This window comes from Rhynchophorus ferrugineus, unplaced genomic scaffold (assembly GCF_030347505.1).
Source record: "Rhynchophorus ferrugineus isolate W39M unplaced genomic scaffold, kcgeb_rfMv2 rfM3, whole genome shotgun sequence".
NCBI classification, from domain to species: domain Eukaryota; kingdom Metazoa; phylum Arthropoda; class Insecta; order Coleoptera; family Curculionidae; genus Rhynchophorus; species Rhynchophorus ferrugineus.
The window spans coordinates 58,845,910-58,860,953 of NW_027472582.1; the positions used below are offsets into that span (position 1 = coordinate 58,845,910).

Below are 15,044 nucleotides of genomic sequence, written 5' to 3' on the forward strand. Positions count from 1 at the left end.
AAAACGTATCGTTGTTTCAATTGCATATATTATATAATATATACGAATTATATGAATTATTTTTATTTCATTGTTGTATTAACACACCTTACGGAATAAATAGTTGCTAACTTTCATGTTTCGCATATTCAACAATAGATGTCTATAATCAAGTTACTTATAGTCACATAATTTTCATTTGCGATTAATTGTGTTCAAACAGCAAATATTACTCACAGTATAATTCAACATTAAAATAATTGTTACAGATAAATTTTAATTATAATATTTGACAGTATTGTTCTGATATTAAAAAACATTATAGTTACATAGGACGCGTGTATTTTTCGGTTTTAGGTAGAACGAGGTCAAAAAAGTCACCGATAACTAAAAGTAACTATCGCAAAGAAAACGTCATTTCCAAACAATGGTTTAATGTAAATCGATTCGCTTTACGTATGACAGCAACCTTTTATCACCTATTTCGATAATATTTACGACTTCCCATATTTTCTTTTTTCCTGTGCGCTTTATAATCCCCAAATATTTTTGATGGCTCTTTAAATATAAATTGGACACGGAAACGGTATATAAAAAAAGAGCCGACCACTTTTGTATTTTATATATTACATCGGTGCATTTAGCTTTTATGTTTCGGTAGTTTATTAGCGTTTTGAATAAATTTCCGCGCGACAACGGTAGAATTTTAAAGTGATTGGCCTAGCGGTTGTCTACGGTAAAACAACAATTTCTATGCTTATTTCACTGGGGTTTTACTACGTAGATTCACTTATTTCACGTTGATATACATAATCGTGGAGGAAATGAAGGTCAACTCTCAAGAGCTGACTCGAATGTCTTACAGTTTCGAAATTTTATTGGCATATTTTTAGTTCTAACGCGTTATTTGATGATGACGAGAACTATATATTCGTCATATAATATATAAAAAATTATTCAGAATAAGACCATCAATCTACCAACGCTATATCACAGGAAGATTTTAACATTTTGATAGTATTTTTAAAATATAAAATGCATAGTAATATAAAAATGTTATTTAAATCACATAGACAACTATTTGTTGTACCTAGTCTTCTATTCGGCGAAACAATATATTCGCCTTACTACTGCAATATTACAAAACGCTTTCAAACCTACAAATTCCGACATATCATTCAGTGAATTATTCTAATCTATATCTTATTTGACTTAACGAAACGAGAGCAAGGTGTGAAATTTGGCACGTTTAATACGAAGGAAGATTTTTTTACCCTAAAATTTGTGTGTAACAAGTAAACAAAATTCTTCCAAAACTATTAAGTTCTTCCTTGTATTGCTATTTAATCACAGCATTCCCTCCTCGTACATCCTTACCACACCTACAAATATTCTTAACGGATATACTTATTTTCGCAATGTCTGTTGCTAGTTTTCTCTATTAATTAATAAATAATTGTATTAGCTCATAAAACTTTTGAAAACTTAAAATTAACCAAAAAATTACTTCCTAACCATAAATCTTGTAAACTACAATTCTTGGCTGTGAATTCTGTCAAGTGAGTTAGCGCCTGATCATTTCTAGCCAATACTCACCACGTCAAGGTCCTTTTACTATCACCAGTTGCGGCCTAGAACCCATAAATTCCTAATCCCCCAGAAAGCGACTCTGTACAAACTGCTAATCCGTCCAGTCTACCTTTTCGGAGCACAGGTGTGGTGCAGGTACGTCTCGAAGACACAACTTGCACTACTTCAAATGTTCCAGTCCAAAAAAGTCCGGGCGTTACTCAATGCCCGAATCAGGCATTCCGTTCGTGAAAAGTTTCACGAGCATGCCCAATGTAAGGTTCTCCCTAGGCGTCTTAAAACACGACAACATCTTGATTAAATCCCTACCCATTCACAAACCGCGGTAGATAACCAACTACGACCATCCCAGTCGTAACCCAGAGTCTCTGCCGCCCGCAAAACACTCCACTATCCCGAACCTAAAGCGACATCAGCAAAAGACCATTTAAGTCTAGCTGGTCATTCTGGAACAAAAAAAGGTTTAGAACCCATAAACACTGAATCTAATACACCTTTTATGTAATACACCAAAAATAAAATACATGAGCTTAAAATTCTCTTTCGGATATTAAAGAATAATTTATTTTAGTAATTTTTTTAAATAGTTGAAACAGTTCCAATACTATCTATTTTACTCAAACATTTTTTAGAGGATGTGTGTCCATATGGTTCCTAAAGACTAATATTAGATATTTCTTTGTTAGAAATTAGCATTTAGTTCTTCATAAGTTGTTTGGTATTTTCTCACTACTATATAAACTTAATAATATCGTAAATAATTTTCTTAATACTCATATTTCACTTTATAGATAATAAAACTTCTTACTAAACACTTAATATCAAAATAAATAGATGGAATGAATGAATTCGAACTTTCCTTTTTATACCTTACCAAACCTGATACCTAATTCGTTTTCAAGGCCTAACATTGATTCAGTTAATAAAATCCACCATAATTATTCGATATTAAAAAAAAAGACAATCGATTCAAATAGGAATACTATCGTGCCATTTTTATGAAAAAAAAGTGCGTTTCAGAAACAAAGGTTGGATCAATCATACATAATCATGTATATTTAACTGCACCACGATACAATGTTATGAGACCTATGCACCGAGTAACGTCTTGATTGCAAATTACCCGGCAAAAAAAACGACATTAAACTTACAAACTTGTATTCAAATGTTTTAGCGTTTTAATTTGCGATTTGTTAAAAGTTCTAAGCCTGTTTTTTCCGGTTCCCCGATAAATCTCGGGCAGATAAAATCGCTACGCAAAGTTTCTAATGTTTATTCATAAAACCGAAAACAAGTGTCGAACAGAATGGCCGTACATGTATAACATCAAAGTTAATTTGACTAGGAAAATGGTAATTTAGTACTCAGACTTCCTCTCTCATGTTTTTAATCTATCTAACTCTAGATTCTGAAGGAAACAACACCTTTATATAAGACAAGTTATTTCAAAATATATTCACCGATCAAACAACCTAGTGATTGTCCTGTGGTAAAAGTTCGACCACAATTTATAAAGTTAATCATGCTTCTCTCACAATAAGCTGACTAATATAAAAATGATACGTTATTAAACATGTTTTCGCAGTACTTTCAATATAAATCCACAAATATATTTTATATGAAACATTAATTGAAATAATAAATTTAAAAGAGTTAAGTTAAGAGTTAGACTCTGACTAACCTTTTTCATATGGCATTTAATTAAATCTAATTTCCATTCAGTTTCAATAACTAACAAAGTATACATAAGTTGAAACTACTAGATTACTAAACATTATAATTAAGATCATCATAGCTAAGACCATCTTTATTTACTTTAATGTTATAAACCTATATAATTAATGAAATAATACATTTTACTATATTGAAACAGAGAATATTTGAATGAATCTATTTTGAAATTCATATTTGACGTCAGTATCGATATTACTGCACGATTATGTAATTTATTTTTTACATCTAAATTAAATATTAACTTCTCAATCCTAAAGTAAGTCACTGAAATAATAACGATAAAATAATAAAGAATAAAGGTAATAAATTAAAGAATAATAGTTACTTATTTTATTGAATCAATCATTAAACATCTTATTATTTATCAGCGGCTTAACATATTTACCAAACTACTATTAATAATTCATACATTATATAGGTCCTATGTGTTCTTTCTATGCAAATTATGTATTCAGTTTCATTTTAAGTGCTTTATATTTTCACAACTTAATGTATGGATAAAGTTTAACTTCTATCTATATTTCCCACTTAAAATATATATAAAAAACGATAACTACACCAGACTGACAATACACCAAATTTGTTTTGCTCATTATTTACTTATTCTACTGTTTGATCTTTAAGACAGTAACTGTATTTCTTTTTTCCTAATAGTAGATATATTTACTTCAAAGTATCATTCTAGGTATTTTATGTAAATGTGGAATCTCTTGCAAGTAGCTCTTCTTTAATTATCTTTCTATAGCATTCAATAATCTATTATTTTCTACATTGTCTTACGTCCCGCGTGGGAAATAATACCAACAAATGAGGATTTAGTATTCTATAAAGATATTTTATAATTATTAATAATCTTTGGAACTTTCATTTTAACTTTTGGATTACAAAATAATGTATTTATTACCGGCAATATTCGGTTAGTGCTTTGTTAAAAAATGCATTTACTAAATCAACCTGAAATGAATCTAAAGTTAATATCACTAAAATAAATAGAAAAATCTTAATAACCTTTAGAATTACTCCTAGTATAATGATTACTGTCTCCAAAATCACATCAATTGCTATTAGTTCCTAACCAAGAACAATTTTTCGGTGTACTGTGTTCACCAATCATCAAATCAAATGAAAAGCTGCTTGTGAACATGTACATACCTTGTGATTCTGTGAATCTTATTATACTGTAACTTTGTTAGGCTATGTTTGAATGAAATTTTCACATATGGCGGGTTTTTCTTCCACACCTTCCGATAAAGGGGACACATTAATGTGTTCTTTGTGCAAGTCATTTAAAATGTAACTTTGCATGATCATACTGCTCTTAATATTTTTTTACCTAAACTTTTCATAATTCTGTAATATATCCAACAATACAGGAATAACCCAAAGTAACCCAAAATCTTAATACGTTAATCTTATAATAACATTTTAAAATATATAAAGCAACGCTAACGTTACATCGTTTGCAACACGCCGTATGTCATTTAGAAGGAAACAACGCAGTCTTACAATCCAGCACCTTTTGGTGGTCATCACTTCGGAGCTATAATCTGTTATATTACTAATAAGGAGATGTACTTGTACTGGAATCCTTCTCCTTACATCATGAACTTTCGTAGTGATTCGCAGTCCTTCTTTGTGATAAATATAAAATAAAATCAAGAAATATTCGTTATTCACGTAGAATTGACTTACTGTATTCTTCGAGGTATTTTAGATGGACTCTTAGATAAGGTCATCTGAAGCAATATTTCCAATATGACCAATATTGTATCCTCTTTGGTCTATTTTTTGAAATTCCTGTTCCAACAAGAGAAAATGTATTTATATATGCTGTTATGAATAACACACACATGATCTGCTATGCAAATCACGCCCCAGTAAATAATATGAAGTGCATTGAACATATATCTGTAAACTTTAAAATGTGGATGAAAAACTATTGATCATTGCTAGCTATTTTTTTAAAACGTAATCCATAAATCGATTGTTTTTTTTCCAATCTTATAAGAAATGACCCTGAGTGATCATTGCCAGTGAAGCCATTTGTCGAAACTACCAATACTAGTCGGGCGAAGTAATATCTGAAAAATAAGCAAGTGTGTTGAACTTTTTTTCATCCCATTTAAGTCACTACAAAATTATTATGGCCGATTTTAAGGCATCTGAATAAGCGTTGTCGTATTAAACATAACTTTGGCATGTTTTCTTGAGTATTTCTAACAATTTTTCTCTAATATATAGAATTATAAACATTTAAGATTTTTTTTAGATCTTATAGAAGATCATGGTTCGTTCTTCTAATCGTATCAAATAAACATACTAAATTTTAAACTGATGTTGATGGCTTGCCAGTCTTAACCAATTAATTTCTATGTTTCCAGTTCTTATAGTAGGTATTCCATTAATTATGAATGATAACGATAATAAATTCAAAATCACTCACTCTTTAATTATTAATGCAAAAATCATTTACCTTTTTATCGTAGGAGTGTCTAAACATCTCCAATACACCTTGTATACTGTCAGTTCAATTTACCTTTTCGAAGAACAACTTCCTTATTTCTTTATTCTTAATTATTGTATATAGGTACTTGATTATTAAGGAGTTTACCTAGTAAGTCAACTGTCCATAATTTGGATAGTTTTTGATGTATTTGATATGGCTCTTATCAGGCAATTCATTCAATATAACATTACTGGATTTCGTCGTCTTTTAACTTAACATATAACGTTTTAAAACGACTAATCACTTACGACATGCAAATACTTCTAGAGCCTTTTGTTTAATTATTACATGTTACATTACATATACTTAGGAAAATGTTCATTTACAAATCAATTTATTACTACTGTTCTGTTGTACTTGAATGAATATATGAGCAAGGCGAGTGCCGAGGAAGATCATAAAGGTAACACGTTACACTAAATAGTTTATGTGATTTGGTTTGGTTCAATCTTCTAACTAGTTTATATGATTTGGTTTGACTCAATCTTCTAATTTACGTGTTACTCAGTAGCTATATTAGTTCGCTTTGCTACGATTTAGTAACCTTATTTTATGTTTTAAGGCGAAATCTTCGAAACCTTCGTAAATTCACTTGATTTCGTTGTTACCATGCAGTTTTTCGGTTACGTAGCATTGGTAAATAATCGTAGAACTTTGTTTTGGCAGAGTTGGATTACCAGTTGTTTTGATGTTTTATTGCAACCCCATATTTAAACCTCATGGGTACAAATTCGCTTAAAAATTGACTGATAATCCAATCTCTTTGATGTTAGGCTAAGTTGAGAATAACTTACGACAAACTATTATATTAATTTTTAAACTATTATATACAGTATAACAAAATAAATCTCGCAGTAAAAACACTTAATAAATAATTAGATACAAAATATATATGTATAAATATGCTTGATAATGTATAAAATGTTAATTGTTACTATTTTTAGAAAAATAGTGCAAGAAAGAGCATGAAATTGTCATATTAAATCTACGAAGACCTAATGTGTATTCAGATATGCTTATTCTGTTTTAATAAGTAGAATCAAAATATTTCTTAATTTAATACAATCGCATACAAGGAAAAAATGCTAATAATTTAAAAGACAATTTCTAAAAACATTCAATACCACTCGGTGCCTGTTGCATTCATCATCCTTACCATTTTAACATTGTTTGAAAACAAATGACTGGAGGTGGATAAGGCGATAATTATGGTCCGGTGACGAGTTAATATACCTGCCAATCATTTTAACTAAGCATTTGTGAGTCTATCGTTTAAAGCACAGACTAAAAACATCTGGCCGAATTGTAACGCCTTTACCATAATTTACATTTCCTCGAAATTGTTTCGAGTCGTATTCATAACGATCACGTGGCGAAAGACAATAAAATAATCTCACATCAAATTGCTAATGGTATATATTTATGTCAAAATTCGATGTAGAAGTAGAGATGCAAAAGACGAGACAAACATAAACTTCTGTATCGAGATAAACATCGGAATATTAACATAATGAAATCAATATTGCATATTATTGAATATATTAATATGATATTAGCGTTGGCTATTATTGAGATACTGTGGGTTTACATAACAATTAGTTGTGTGACTGATAGCTATTATTTCAGTTATAATAACGAATAATAAAAAATTAACGGTCAAAATATATACCAAGAATTAATATACTGAGAGATAAATGTAAAGTTTATGAATTAATTTCCAGTGATTTCGGTATAATAATTTTACTGTTAAAATAACTTATTGTTATTAGAATTATAATTATGTCGGAATATTTTCCATCGCTTGTGTTTATTTCGACATTGCGAAAGGAATTTGTCATATTTCAGCTTGTATATTTACCGTTTCGCCTTGCTCATAACAATTCGTTACTGTTATTCTACTTAAGTGACCAACCTAATTATATATATTTTTTTAAATAAATTTAAAGTCCCTTTTTTACCAACGTGGGATATCTGGACTGTATCTACATTTAACGCGGGCTCCGAGCTAAGGTTCTCGATATTAAGCCTACTGACTGACCAGTGACCAACTTACAGGCTATCCCAGAAGACATCCGGTCTTACCCAGTCTGGTTATAGGTGTAACTGCGACGGTTATTCCATGTCGGATTTTACACTGTTGCCTAAAGACATTTACAACCACAAACATAAAATACATCACTGCACCAGCAGTAATCGAACTCTCAATTATCGCAACAGTAGGAGGACTGCCCTGTCGCCTTGACCACTGCGCCAACTTAGCCGGAAATTCTTTTTGTCAATTATGTCAAAATAATAGCTTCTAAGACCTCAAAGCTTATAATCAACTCATATGATTAATGGAGAATAACCTTAATGCCTTAATAATTAAGAATAATGATAAAGAGTTAGTCAAAATCCACAGTAATCGTTTACACCAGCAAAATAATAATAATGATAAATATAGTAACACGTAACGAAAGAGTGCCGACGGGTTGAGCGCAATGGTCAAGTTACGGCTGCGATAGTCTCTGGTTCGAAATTAACATTATACCTACACATTTATCTATGCAACATTTATTGTACATAGGCAAGAATGTGAAATCCACAGTCACGCCAGTAACCAGGCTAGGAAATGAAGATGTACTATTCTGAAGCCTACGGTGAATCGAAACATAACAAGTTTAGTCACAACAAAACCCAAGAGGCTGGTGTCATTAAAATTAAATATAATTACATACATCTCTCGCTTCTTATCAAGCTTTGGTCCTTCGCAAATAAAACTGTTCCACTAACTAAAGAAATATCCACCTATAAGAAGCATAGGTGGAAATTGGGCATGCAACAAAGAAAACAGTTGACACATATATACATAAAAGTAGTATATTCCATAGGGCGAATAGTCGGAAAATCATTTGGTCACCCCAAAAAGAGTCACCAAACTTATATAAACTGGTATGAACTCTAAGAAAGCACCAGACTTGGATCTCTAATGGCTGTTTGAAACTGAACCTTGTTTCAGAATGTCTTAAGGTTTCTCGAATAATTCTGCTTAAAAAACCTGACAAACCGACAGAACAAGTTGGATCTTACAGGCCTATTCCTAATAGCTATATCAAAATTATTTGAGATAGTGCTCTTAAATCGTATTAAACTATTTCTAGAAATACTAGAGTAATAGCGATTATTGAATAGTTATTCTAGAAAATTAAATACTGTCTTGCAATACTCCTGAACGTTTCGCAAGCCTTCTACCTGGTTTGACATTAGAGTCGTCATTACCGTCTGTAATTACATTACTGACTGTATGAAGCATATCTTTTCGAAATAAAATTTAGAATCTCGCTTGAAGGGTTTTTCTTATCACTTAAACTTATTTCGGCTTGAGTTCCACAGGGTAGTGTCTTGGGATCACTCCTGTATCCGCTCTACACTGCTGATACCCCAACGACAAAAGAAACCCTACTTAGACCAGCTGCCAACGACACAGTTATCACGGCAAAAGATATATCTCTGCCTAGAGCTGTGGAAAAAGTGCAAGTAGGAGTTAATAAGACCTTCTATTAGACTAGAGATTGGAAAATACATCTTAAAAGCCATAAATCTGTCTATGTTAATTTTGCATTGCGGTAAAATCATAGAACCTAATTAGACTATTTGACGGATACCCAATTGCTCAAGCAGAATCTGTTCAATACACCGGCATACAACTCGATGATAGGTTAATTTGGAAAACCATGATAGAAAAAAGCTCAGCAGATTAGACTGAAAGTCAAGCAACTATACTGATCGGAAGATACCCTCAGCATGACTTAAACTCAAAGAAGTTGGTCTATCAGTCAATCATGAAGTCAACTTGGTCCTATAGGATGCAAATATGAGGACTTAAGTGTGGTGAAATAAGCACCGAAAGCGGTGATCGCAGTGGACGCCCAAAGGAGGTTGTTATCGACGAAAGAATTAAAAAATCCACAAAATAAATTTGAATGAACGTAAATTTAAAATTGAATCAAATAGTAGGCACTCTAAAGATATAAACTAACGTGTACATCATATCATTCACCAATATTTGGGTATGAGAAAGCTCTGTGCAAAGTGGGTGCTGGGCGAGCTCAATTTTAACCAAAAACAACGACGAGTTGATGTTTCGGAGTAGTGTTTGAAGATGATCAAGCGTAATAAAACCGAGTTATTGCGTCGATATGTGACAATGAATGAAACATGGCTCCATGATTTCACTCTGAAGTCCAATCGAGAGTCATCCGAGTGGAGTGCACACAATGAATCCGCTCCAAAGCGTGGAAATACGCAACAGTCGAGTATGCGGATGGAATAATTTTTCATCGGCTACCTTGAAAAAGGAACGACTATCAACAGCGACTATTACATAGCATTATTGGACCGTTTGAAGGACGAAATCGCCAAAAAACGGCCGCATTTGAAAAGAAAGAAAGTGCTGCTTCACAAAGACAATGCACCTTGTCACAGGTCACTGAAAATTATGGCAAAAATCCATGAATTGGGCTTCGAATTGCTTCCTCATCCACCGTATTCTCCAGATCTGGCCGCCAGCGACTATTTCTTGTACTCAGATCTCAAAAGAATGCTCGCTGGGAAGAAATGTTCGTCGAATGGAAAGGGGATCGACGAAACTGAGACCTATTTTGAAGCAAAGGACAAATTGTACTACAAAAATGGTATCGAAAAGTTGGATGGTCGCTATAATCAGTGTGTCACCCATGAAAGGAATTATGTTGAATAAAAGAAACTAATTTTTCCTGAAAAATGTGTTTTACTATGGTAGGGCGGGGATTTTTCAATTGACCTGTTATAATAAATTAGGATATTGTATTACAATTGTAGTATATTATATTCGAATAATATATTACAGAAACTGAATATTATCCATACATATATATTCGAAACACATCAATCATTTTTTCTTGTTGTATATTCTAAAGAAACGTACGTCACCTAACAAATAGTAATAAGTGTAAATTCCGCCTTGTTACGATGCAAATGCTATGTCGTCAAAAAAGGATCCGATACAAAAGATTACACATATATATCAACGCGTGCGGAGACATTGAGGGTGTGTCTCATGGTTGGATGCGTGTGCCAAAAGAGTTTTGAGTCAAGCCTCATTGAACACGATCAAATTAGGTGTGAACGATGCGCTGTGTAAATTTTGGTTAACGCCGACCTGACGATATGATAATTGAGAGGTAGCAGACTGGGAAATGACGATACGGTGATCGGCTTTAAATGTATTAAGTGGACTTTTATTTGCTGGTTTTAACTACTGATAATTGTAATTATCGGAATTCCGCTGTAAATATGCATGAAATTGCTCAGTGATTTGTTTATCTTTAGTTGTGGTAGTTGTTTGATAACGTTATTTTCGCCAACTAGTGGTTTTGGCCGATACAGTATAAAGAATGTATACATATTTGGAAGGCTTAAAGTAACCAATATGACTACGCATTTGAATATATCAAATGTACCGCCTTGGGGCTGATAAGTGATCGGATATTCGAACAGATATTAACCAACTTGATTTTGTTGTGGTTATCCGACAATGTAAATGTGTTTTTTCGTAAAATTCTATGATATATTTATCAAAAATGAAGTCTTAAAATATTTAATTACGTTGCTCTTATATCACTGTTGAGTCCTTAAATATAAAAATGTAAATATTATTATTTGTTAAGTTAGAGATTAGATAAAAAAGATTCAAGGTATTATTACCGTCCTTGGTTTAGAAAGAAGCTTCGATATCCTTCGTAATTTTAGAACTAGGGTTTGATAGATTTCACAATCTAAAGAAGTAACTTCAGTTAACACTCGGTTTAGTTCATTTTCATTATTGTTTAATATTTTTGGTAATTTCTTCTGGAAGTGTGGTTTTCCATCCACTTCGGTGGCATCGTTATGGTTCGATTAACAACATTAAGCAACAACCGTCTCTATTGCACTTTAAAAGCCAGTTATAAGTTTCACGTGTTTTTAGACTACTCGCAAAGATATAAATGGAGGCTTAATAAGAAGAATAAAGAAAGAAAAGATATTTGATCTAGTTCGATGAAGTAAAACTCAGCGCCCATTAAAAAGAGTGACATAACATAAATATTAAGCCCAAAGTGCCAATTGTAGAATAAGTATTTTGTAATTTTAAAACCGTAGCAAATTAACATATAATAAACAGTTTACATTATTCAACAAATATCTCCGAATCTGGCGCATGCGTTTACCGAGCTCCATTTAATTTTGAAATAGAGAATAATTAATTATTAATAAAGTTTGGCGCATGCGTATATACAGCTTCATTTACTTACTACTTTTATATATATATAAATTATTTTTTATAAATAAATATAAACAAATTTGATAAATAATTGATTTAATGTTGAAACTATATATAGGGAGGGAAATAAACATTGAAATTTCTTTGAAATAACACATTTTATTTAAAAAATTATTGAATAAAATGAAATAATAAAAATAATCTCTACATACATTTTTATAAAAACACCATATTTAAATGAATTTACATATTTGAACAATTAGAATGAACTCCAAGAACCATATAAATAAACATTAACATAAAAAATACCAAAACCATTTAAATCAAATCCATCAGGATGGTTAAAACCAAACGAAAAAGCCCCTACAATATATAAAAGCAGTGAAATTTTCATAAAAAACTTCAAATATGATCGGCTATAATCGCTAATGCAATTTTTGCTCCTATTCTTGGTTCACCCTATTAATGAATTGGCTACCTCGAGATTTCGATTAACATATTGTATATTTACTAGCCTAAAATGAATGGATGTCATTATATTTTTACAAAACATTAATTTATTTACCTATACTCTTATATAATAATGCATTGTATTTTCCATGTCATTAGATCAATAGGGTATTGTTGATAGTTTTATATTTTGTTTATTTGATCCAGGTTTACTTCTCAAGAAATTCTAGCTCATCTTACCTATAAAATACAATTTAAATCATTACTAAAATATGTTGTGTTTAAAATAAATGTCTAATTTTTACCGGTTACTACAATTTTTGTTACTAATTTCGCTGGACAACGCTCATTAATTACTTGACTACTTCCAACACAGCAGAAAATATTTTCTTCTCTGTTCTTGTTATCATTAAATTTTGGCATATGTTGATACCCATTCAATGTCGTCGAAAATGATGTGTTATAAATTTGGCAGCTAACATTCCCACTATAAATAAAATTGATACTGTTTGGTTTGATCCTAGAACAAATGTATGTTAAACCACCAAGAATCATACAAAAGTTTGATTAGTATTACTATGGAATTGTTCGTGGAACAGAAAATCTAAATATTCTAGATTTTTTTGTTGTTTTGACTTGATCGACTGTACAGATCTAAAAGAATGTACCGTCATGAGGAAAGGTAGGTAATAGAGTTTATTCTTTTCCATGGTTTTCTATGAAGGATAGTATGCATGTGCCAAATCCAGAGAGATGTGTTAAAGAATGTATGCTATAATAAAAAAATAGCTTATTAGTGTTAATATGCTATATTGCTATAATAAATGATAAAATACAATTTGATATGGAAATTCAAATTGTCTTTGATTTTCATTGGAGCTGTTTCTCATATTGCAATTCAATGTATTAACAGGTATATCGTGTTTTAAGCGTGAATTCATGAATCTACGATTTATGCACTATCGTAAGAAAAAACTCCTAAGACATCTCCTTAACATCTTAATTCCAATATTGTTAACATAAAATAAGTGGAGACACGACGATTTGATTTTGAAAAATCAATAACATACCCGTGTTTCTTTTTCAATAGTTTTACTATCATTAAAAATACGTAAAAAACTTTATTACCATTTAAGAGCCATGTATATTATTCATATATCAGTTAGCTTAATTTTAACAATAATTAAAACATTTTAGGACTCTATAAAATATACAATAAAAAACCGATAAATAAACCCCACGACTAAAATCCCGGTAAGAACACGGTATTACCACCAACCAATATATTTAACTATCAGTATTAATTTTCATGAAACGGCTGAACCCGTTTTTCTTTTTGTGGTGAACATCTTCCAAGTGAATTTAACCGTCATTCACCCCGCGGGAGTCTCAAAACATAAAAGAATTCACCTGCCGACTTTAGTTTGGACACTGGGTCTTCTCGACTTTCATTCATCAGCACCAATATAGCGGTTGTAGGTTATTTTTTTAAATATCCTTTCAAAAATCTATTCTCGGAAACATATTTTTTGAATAAAACTTTGTCAAACTTCATTTGCAATTTCACTACACAATCGTGATGTTTTATTAAGATGTTTTTTTTCATTGTTTATTTAATTTAAGAAAATATACATGTTTTGTAAAAGATTACAGCATATTCAAGATATCATAAATTATACTATATATTTCCTTAACACTAGCATTGAGAACTATGGACTGAAAACACTCGACATCATTCGATAGTCGCTATACAGTCCAAATAGTTGACAAAAAATTAGCGATTGAAAATAGTAATTAGTATTTTCAGTCAAATGCACGGTTCTAAAAAGGTATTGAATAATAACCCCACAAATGTTCACATCACAAATTATGGTATTTTCATATGTTAATTGCTCTTATTAAATAATATGCTATAGTAAATATAGATAATACAATAGAACTTACAAAATCTAAAAATTAAAAATATATAATAACCATAAATACTAAATAAAGATTAACATATACCTAATCATCGAAAATAACTGACATTAATCACTATTCAAAAATATGATGCCACGATGGGATTTCTTCGATTGTTAATAATTTGGCCAGATTTAAAAAAAAAACTTATCCCCAGGGGATACATGTTGCAGGAATATGTGAATATTTTATTAATGTAACTGATATAAATCAAGTAATATGATTTTATGAGCATGTCAAATATCTAATTAGTTTATAAACGCCCAACAAGTGGCATTTCCAAATACTGCTTCATTTGTAAAGTTGTTGTAGCACCTGGTTTTCCTTCACTTTAGTTAGTGTTTCATTCAAATGTCCTCAGGTGAAATATATTCTTCGTCACTATTTGTGTTTTGAATTTCAGGTTGTAGTACTGTATATGTATTTTTGGAGTTATAATGGAATATATCTCTTTTGTGATAATGTCTTGTATCGCTTCAGCATTATTTGTAATACCAAATACTGATTATTTAGATCCCTTAGAACACTTTCTGATAAAACACATCT

At 31.1% G+C, this 15,044-nt stretch overlaps 1 long non-coding RNA gene across 1 annotated transcript; it reads right to left on the reverse strand.

The window, feature by feature from the left end:
• Positions 1-12,353: 12,353 nt before the first annotated feature.
• LOC143194098 (uncharacterized) lies at positions 12,354-13,257 on the reverse strand. The gene is made up of 4 exons (XR_013005184.1): positions 13,117-13,257; positions 12,845-13,059; positions 12,655-12,779; positions 12,354-12,604 (listed from the first exon to the last, which is right to left on the reverse strand). It is a non-coding gene; the product is annotated as an uncharacterized LOC143194098 (long non-coding RNA).
• Between the last annotated feature and the right edge of the window lie 1,787 nt (positions 13,258-15,044).